At 40.2% G+C, this 8,637-nt stretch overlaps 1 long non-coding RNA gene across 1 annotated transcript; it reads right to left on the bottom strand.

Annotated features, from left to right (window-relative positions):
* Positions 1-367: 367 nt before the first annotated feature.
* LOC144577892 (uncharacterized) lies at positions 368-4,243 on the bottom strand. The gene is made up of 2 exons (XR_013522742.1): positions 3,727-4,243; positions 368-1,788 (listed from the first exon to the last, which is right to left on the bottom strand). It is a non-coding gene; the product is annotated as an uncharacterized LOC144577892 (long non-coding RNA).
* Positions 4,244-8,637: the final 4,394 nt, after the last annotated feature.

Here is an 8,637-nt window from a genome sequence, read left to right as displayed (position 1 = left end):
AGCTCTAGGCACTGGAAACCACTGTAAGCCATTTCTGTCTCCTTATGGCCGATTGGGTAGGCAAATTCAAAGCAAACATGAATTCCTAGGGATAGATTATAATATATTCTATGTGATTAAATTGTGCTGGCTCACCTGCAATGGATGTGTACTTGCTCTCTCTCAGAGCCCCCATTTTTCCCACAGTAATCTTCCCAAAGGGAAGGCCTACTCACTGGGCTCTTTTTAAAAGGCGAGCAAATCTCAACACCGCAAACATTTAATGCCACAAACATGATTGTAAAGAGAGCACAACACAATGAAGATACTGTATTTTGTCGTTCATCAACAGAAGGCTTCTGTGTAATATACTCATTGCAGGCAGGACTGGTGTGTATATTCATTTATTAAGATCACACATCACATTACCTTACATACAAAACCATATAAATAATGTCAACAGTCAGCCAGAAAGTAAGCTGTGATGAAAAAGTCCTCCAGAGAACAATTTGCTTCCCTTTTATTTTGACCATCATAGCTTTGCCTCTTCTTGGTGATTTCTATATAAACCAACAAACAAATTCCAGTTTTTATGAAAACAACTCAGGCCATGTTATATGCTTACATTTTAGGGCATTCATAGAGTATGCTATCATATTTTAACCTCAGAGCCTTCTTTGAGCCAAACAGGATTCCTCCTAACCTCTCTAATTGCATCCAATTCAAACTTCAGATAAGCACAGTCTTCAGGCTGTTGAATTTCAACATAGCATCATCAACACAGCAAAATCAAAGACTCTCCAATAGAATCTTTCAAGACTAAAGAATCCAGAGTCAGACAGCAGGACTGGTAGACCATTAACTCAAGTCACATCTCTGATCTAACTTAATACTTACATATATTTTCAAAAGGAAAAACTTTGAGCACGCATAGTATAAAACTTTCTTCCCGGTCCACACGGCAATACTTTTCTCCTACTCTCTCAGAAAGCTAGAGAAACCTTTTTAACAAATAATATCCAAAAAAGACTTTCTGCAGAAGTACTATTTTCCCAGCTCAATGTCACAATTATTTAGTGTGTTGAGTACTATATGTCTTCTAATTTCCTATAATCCCTACCCATAGTATAATGTGGAATTCCATTTATTCTATTTTTAAAGAGATGAAGTCATCCAGGGTGGAAACTATGCCCTGATTGAAAGGACTTAAATGCTGCTATGTCTCAGACTGGGCTCTGGCACACGGAGAAGTATAAATTAAACTCTTCTGCAGACATTTGATCTCTTGCTATGAAGAGGGATATTGTGTTTCCTCTGTTTAACAGTATTCTCTGTCCACTGTGAAAAGAAGCCTGTTTGCTTAAAAAAGTGTGGCATATTTCTTCCACTATGAGTGGCATTGCAAATGAAATCACAGCATGTACTGAATATAGTTGCAATCGTCTATATGAATTGCACATCTGTCAAGAGAAGCCAATGTTGAAATTGTGGTCACTTAATATGAGATGAATAATTTAATAATATGACTGATCACAACCACATCTCTGGATGGTAAGACTGGCAGCTTTTGTTGAGTGCCCACCTGCAGACGGCACTGTGCAAAGCAAGTTAAACAGAAACAGTCGTGCCTTCTAATTCCAGTCCATCTTGCTGCACATCAGAGGCTGCCCACACACAAAGTTAGGATATCACCATTACTGGTGGGACATTATTCTGAAAGCGCGTGCACATGTTATCGGTTGGGCAGAAACATTTTCTTCCATTTCCACCCACAGGTCCTCTGTGCTTTATGAAGATCATAATAATTATCTGTGAAAGAACAGAAATTCTGAAAAATCTGTGATACTGTGTTAACATACTATTAAAATACCTGCAATAAAACTTTCGTTGGTATCCAGCATGTGGTAGGCAGCTTGTTGACTGAATGAACCAAGGCTATCATCTCTGAAGAAAAACTCTAGCAAAGATTTTCAAACTCTGTCCTGCTCATTTGCTGGAGGTGTTGCAGGAGTTACCAAAACATCATTTGTCATATAACATACCGCAGAGGGGCTGATAAATTAGAAAGGTGCTGATTTAGCTGATGGATCTGGTCAAAGCTGAGAAAACCTCGTAGACAACCCTCCCCCTTCTCCCCAGCCACTGCCGAAAACATAGCTGCTCCTGACTTCTTTCTATATTGGAAACTATATTGGGTTTTGGAAAAAAGTGTTCAGCCGCTACAAAAAAAATAGCTTAAAAACAATTACTGGAAAGCATATTTTTGTACATTAAATGAGTTTCACTTTTTAATAACTTATATGGAGACATGGTGTCAATGAGAAAGGGTACATGGCAGGAGCCATAGCCCCAAATGGTGACTTTTATTGTCATAAGCAGACAGTGGGTGTCTTTGGAACAAACAAAGAATTTATTTTTCTTAACCAAAGTGCCAATAAATTTGTTTCACTTTGTAATGAAAGGAAAATATTATAGCCTGATTCACGTATTTGTACCCCACCCTAATTGGCAGTACTTACTTTAGCAAAATGATCTGGAGACCCCATAAAAAAATTGGCACAGTAGCTTTTATACTGCCATCATTCCTTCTACTAAAACGGCTTGCAAAATTATAAAATGTGTAACCCCAACTATTTCCTCATTATTTTGATGCTCAGTGAGCCCTATATTATAGTGTTCCTTTTAAAGCTTATGGTGAGTTGAAGAACGCCGTTTTACTCAATTCACCTAATCATTTTTGCACTGTTTCCCAAAGTTCCCTAAAGATCATGAACACCTGGATTGCTTGGTAAAAATGGATTCCTCGGCCCTGAAACAGACCCACTGAAGCAAAATTTACAGGGGCCAAGTCTGGTAATCTGCATACTTAGCAAGCACACAAGATGACACTTATCCTCATAGAAGTGGTGAAAGCAATGGAGTAGAGGAAAATTGAGTCCAGACTCAATTGATATGCCAGTTTCCCGTTCTACCCTATATGGAGTTCTCACGTCGTAGAATGATGATTCCACTGCAGAGGTTAATAACGTGGAGTCTTGGCAAATGTACACAACTGTCCTGCCAACCCACAAGCTTAGCTGAAGTGATCAGTTTGGGATCAAAAATTAAATATTTTACTTCTGAATGACATACCAGTTATGTTAAGAGAGTGTGTGTTTCCAATATATGTAACTGAAAGAGCATTTGATTCACTGAAATACCCCCTTACTCGTATTACATTGTATAGGGAAAATAACTGCCAGAATATGGCAGCTGAGGCGGGAAAGGCCAGGTTGTGTTTATCTAGTTTTGAAAACTCCGTGCTTAATTTTTCATTATCCCTATTCCTCTGGAGAATATTTTTGAGTTTTCTTTAAATTCCTAAGGCTCTAAGGACACTAAGGATCTGGAGTTATCACATACTGTCTTTTCAGAAATCCCTCAATAATATGATGGCGGTATGTCTTGATAGGTGACAAATGACTTCTCTTAATGATTGATGCAGTAACTTTCCCACAAAAGTGAAATATTGAGTGGCTATCTGGTGAATTCAAGCAGTGTAGACAATGAAGAGAGAAAAGAGAGGTCAAGAAAATATGTATTATCAGTGTGATAAGATTTGCTTTGAGATCCTAAATGAACAGCTGACCAGTTCATCTCTTGGGAGTCTGGATTGTGCAGACTGGCCGGCTTTATCTGTCTCTGTACCCCTCAAAACCCTTCCAAGGATCACAGAGTCTCCTACAGGATCAAGTCCAAATTACTTACCATGGTATAAGACAGACTCTGGGTCCAGCTCTCTCCTTCCTCATATTCTTTCAATCCATTTCATGACTCAGCAATAGAAGCCTCTTGTAGCTTCCTCAGCTGGATGTGGTGACTCATGGCTGTAATTCTAGCACTTTGGGAAGCCAAGGTGGGAGAATCTCTTGAAGTCAGGGGTTCCAGCCCAGCCTGGGCAATATGGCAAAACCCTGTCTCTACCAAAAATACAAAAATTAGCAGAGCGGGGTGGTGCGCATCTGTAGTTCCAGTGACTCAGGAGACTGAGGCAAGAGAATCTCTTGAACCTGGGAGGTGGGGGTTGCAGTGAGCAGAGATGGCACCACTGCACTGCAGCCTGGGTGACAGAACGAGACTCCGTATCAAAACAAACAAAAGAAGAAGAAGAAGCTTTTTGTAGCTTCCTGTACAGACCCTGGGATTTTCCAGCCTTTGCTGGTGTGATTCCCTCTACTGGAAATTCCTGCGCCAGCCTTTGTCTCTAGGACTCAGCTTAGCAGTCGTCTTCCCTAAGAAGCTGTCCCTCCTTTGTACTCTATCTTTGTCATTGAAACCACCAATGCCATGACATTGTCGGAGCTCTGAAATGTGAGTAACAGGACAAAGGAATAGAGGAGGGACAGGGCTTATTGGCCTTTATGCCTCCAATGCCCAGTACAGAGCCTGGCCTAGGGAAGTTCTCAGAAGGATGGTTATTGACTAAAAATATGTTAATCCGTCCTGAGGGTGTTTGCAAATAGTGAAAATGAGCAGACCAGAGTACGCCTGCCAATGTTGGTTTTCTGTTGTCTGATGTCCTTCAAAAATGACCACCATCATTTTTTTTTATTATAGCCTTGGAAAGAAGGCCTGCAGTAGAAAAAAACACTCCATTCATTTTTGATGGAATACATTTTCTTGGTATGCAATGTGATTCTTTTTCTGCCTGTTAACGTGTACTTTTTAAAAATTGGTTGCACCTTTTCCTTTTAGAGGTACTTAGTAACCATGTTGTTTCAGATACAAAGGCCTATAGAGCAATGCCCACTGCCCTGTGAATGGGGCCTTTGTTCTCAGCACTGTTTTGGTAGGAAATGGTTGCTATTTAGGTCTCCAAGAGGGAATATAAACTGCGCTCACCTAATCAAACAGACCAGTAAATACAGCAGTTAATCTGACAACTTCAAATTCCTGAGTTCCATTCTGAGAAACAATTTAACACCAACAATCATTTAAAGCCTATGTAAATCATAAGCCTTTGGTTACTTAAGAGGTTTATTATATTTTATTTCATTTCACTTTATTAATTACTGCAAATGCCCTGTTCTAAGTCATATTTCAGGGCACAGACTACTTGTTGGTTGGAAAAGAAAAGAAATCACATTGGAAAATATAGCACTGAGGCTCAAAAATAAAAACATGTTATTCAGATGCCAAAGAGAGGGGAGACACAGCGTGGGTGAATACATGAAAGCAAAAGATGACCCTATCATATGAGTCTGCTATGCAGTAAGTATTGATCCTGAGGACTGGAGAAGCCCAAGTGCAGGTCTTCAATGTCCATTGTTCTCATTCCTTCAGATAGTTACTTCCAAGTAATCTGCACTGTGGCTGTGAAATAAAAAGCAGTACCTGTTTGTTCAAGTTATTAACAGTTTTCCAATGCCCTTACCACCTCACCTTGAAGGTTCAGTCACCACTTGAGAAACAAAAGCACTGAAACAATATATGTGCAGGTAAAAAAAACCACCTAGTTCTTAAATGCAGTGCATAGTGATACTTTAAACCCAAACAACCACAGCAAAATGATCTATCTCTTAGTTGGAGTTCTGGGATATAAATGTCAACGTGTAGATTCTACCTGTTTGCTCACAATTGCAACACCCCCTTACAATTTCTCATTGCAGTATATCAGGGAGCAGCGTCCTATATGCACACAGCCTGTATTAAAAGCATTATCTGAACTATTCCTTCCCTTTTGAAGGAAAAAAAAAATCAAGCGTTTCTTGTTTTTTAAAGGCACCATTGTCACTTCTGGTTGAATGTTTATTTTACTGTCTCCTGCACAGCAGAGGGCATTTCACCTATAAAGAGTGATTACAGAGTACTGGGACAATTTGAATACTCTAATCAATGCTAGTTAAAGGAAGAATAAATAAACTTTTATGGCACCAGGGTTCCTACCCTTCATGGAAATTATTGTTAATTTATTGAATCAATAATCTTAAAACAATAAATTATGATGCCCTTTGGTTTATTAAGCCCTTCTCACAGTGTGTTAAAAAAGCAAAGGCTTTATAAATATTGCAACAGGCTGGAAGGAGGTTTTCTTAACCAAGTCTTGGTATGTGGTCCGTTATGCAAGAGATTAGACTATAAAAGTTAAAAGTGTGTTTGTTGGGGGATGGGGGACACTTGAGCATAAGTAGACACTAAAATAATAATAATAATAATCCCTTTACTACTTAAAATGGCTAAGCAAGGAATTTGGATGAATTTTCTCATTAACCCTGCCACTGCTTGGGGTGATTGGGTTTCACCCTTCGACTGTTTGAGAATGACTGTATATGAAGAGCATATTTGTTATAAAACAGGGAGAAAGATTTTCAACTGATACGGGCTGGACGCTGACTGTCCAGAAGGAATCACTGTCCTCAACAGTCTTCTCTTAATCATGTTCTCATATTTAATCTGTCTTCCACCAAAACCTCAGGGAAAACAAAACTCCCCAGCTCGTTTTGAATTGCCAATCTCCTACTATCCTGACCTAGTCAGAATAAGATAAAGTGCCTAAAACAGTGCCTGGCACGGGGCTGACTCTAAACAAACAGAATGCTCCCTCTCTGGGGCCATCCTAGTGCTGCTTTTCTACCCCACACGCAACTGTAACAGGTCATGAGAATTGCATCCTTGAAATCTTTATTAGTTTTCTCATTATGTTTTTACCTTTCATAGCTATCAAAGTATCTTTTGGGTACCTATTCATCCTGTTACAAAACTATACCCAAATGCAAACTCTCTGGCTTTAAAAAATAAAATATAATGGGGAAAAGTGCACATTTGGGGTAATATCTGCAGATGAGACATTACCGTAGAAGCAATGTCCCAGAAGCACCTAATATCCAAAGCTTTCTGTAGAGATTAAGCTCCTCTAATGGCTCTATAGCTACTATATACAATTACGTGCTCACTAACAGCATCCCTTAAAACAGGCAGAGGGGATCTTTGGAGCCGAGCTCTGCATACCTTAATTACGGAACCAATTTGGGACACTATTTGTTCCAACATTTTTTTAAAGGCCTTCCCTGGATTACAAGAACACATCATATCAGGATTACTTTTTGTGCCTGGAGACCACAAACCTGAATGCAGGCCGTTGGAATGGTTCTCCAGAGCGTCAGTGTTCGCCACCACATTCTCCGGGGGGTTTCCAGTTTTTGTCACAGGACTGGCCTAAAACCAGAGATATTATTCCCTGGAGCTAACCTGACAGAAGTTCATCATTCCAGAGATCCAGCTCCGGCTATGGAGCTGTAACAGTTCAGCACCTGCAGGGCCCAGCAAGGAAACTAGAAACAGACAATTTATGGAACTTCCATCTATCATGGATACGGTGATTTGATGAACTCCCAGCAAGTTCAGTAACAGTTCAAGGAATCATCCCGTTATTCCGAAGAGTTTGAGAGATGGACCTAGACCAAAGGAGGAAAAGGAGACCCAGCATACCATAGACCAAGAGTGATTCTGCATTAACTAGATCGTCACAGAGCTGAGCCACAGGCAGGAGCCCTCAGTCGGAGCCATTTGTAAGGAGTTGATCCAGGCAAGGAAATTCTTGGGCCTATAGTAATTTACTGGGAAGGCTCTGGCTAAGTTAGCGATTCTATTTGGGTCCTAGGATTCTTTTCCCCCTGTGTATTCCAAAAGCAGCTCTAGAGCCCCTGGAATCTGACTGAAGGATAAGGCAGAACCATACCCAGGAGTGTTCATTACATTCTATTGCAGGGCAAGACGAATCAGGAGTCCAGGCAGTCAGTAGAACTGGCTGTGATAATCGTAAAAGGCTGGCTGGTATATACCAAGCACTATCATGGGAGACATATGTTATTTCACCTAATTCTCACAAAAATCCTTTGGGTAAAGTATTGCAATCTAGATCTTAGAAATGAAGGGAAGAGATTCAGAGTGGTGTAGGGACTTGCCCCAGGTGATACAGGGGTGATATTCCGTCTGGGCCTTTCTAGCTCCAAAGGTCATCCCCAAGTCAATAGGCCATGCAGACAGACTTTCCCTAAAATTGTTCTGTCACTTCAGCCTGTGTATCTTCAGGGCCTTGACAACTTTCTTAGAATTATCTCTCTAACTTATAAAAATCAATCCAAACCTTGCCCTCATGGCTATTCCACAGTCTAAAATTCTCATAAAGAAAGAATCAATATCCATTATGTAGGTACAGGATTCATGGATTTCAGTGAATTCATTCATAAATAGGAAGGTTCAGTATTGATTTAACATTAATGGGTCTATTAATATTAAAGCTGATTGTATTAATTGTATTCTTCCAGCCAGCATTCATCCTTTAATGTTTGTGCCCATCTCCTTAGTGCTTGATAGAAAGGTTTCACTTCTCATGTTAGGTAAGAGACTCAAGCAACTTGAAGAAATGGAAGGAGAGGTAATTATATGGAGATATGTACATATACAACACAGAGACAGGAATCTCTGAGGGAGCTAAGAACAGCCATGCATCTGGGCGTCACAGATAGAAAAGCATAGTTTAATACCAAGAGGAGGTCAAGCGCTGTGGCTTATGCCTGTAACCCCAGCACTTTGGGAGGCTGAGGTAGGTGGATCATCTGAGGTCGGGAGTTCTAGACCAGCTTGACCAACGTGATGCAACCCGGTCTTTACTAAAAA

This window comes from Callithrix jacchus, chromosome 9 (assembly GCF_049354715.1).
Source record: "Callithrix jacchus isolate 240 chromosome 9, calJac240_pri, whole genome shotgun sequence".
NCBI classification, from domain to species: domain Eukaryota; kingdom Metazoa; phylum Chordata; class Mammalia; order Primates; family Cebidae; genus Callithrix; species Callithrix jacchus.
This window is presented reverse-complemented; position numbering and strand designations above follow the sequence as displayed.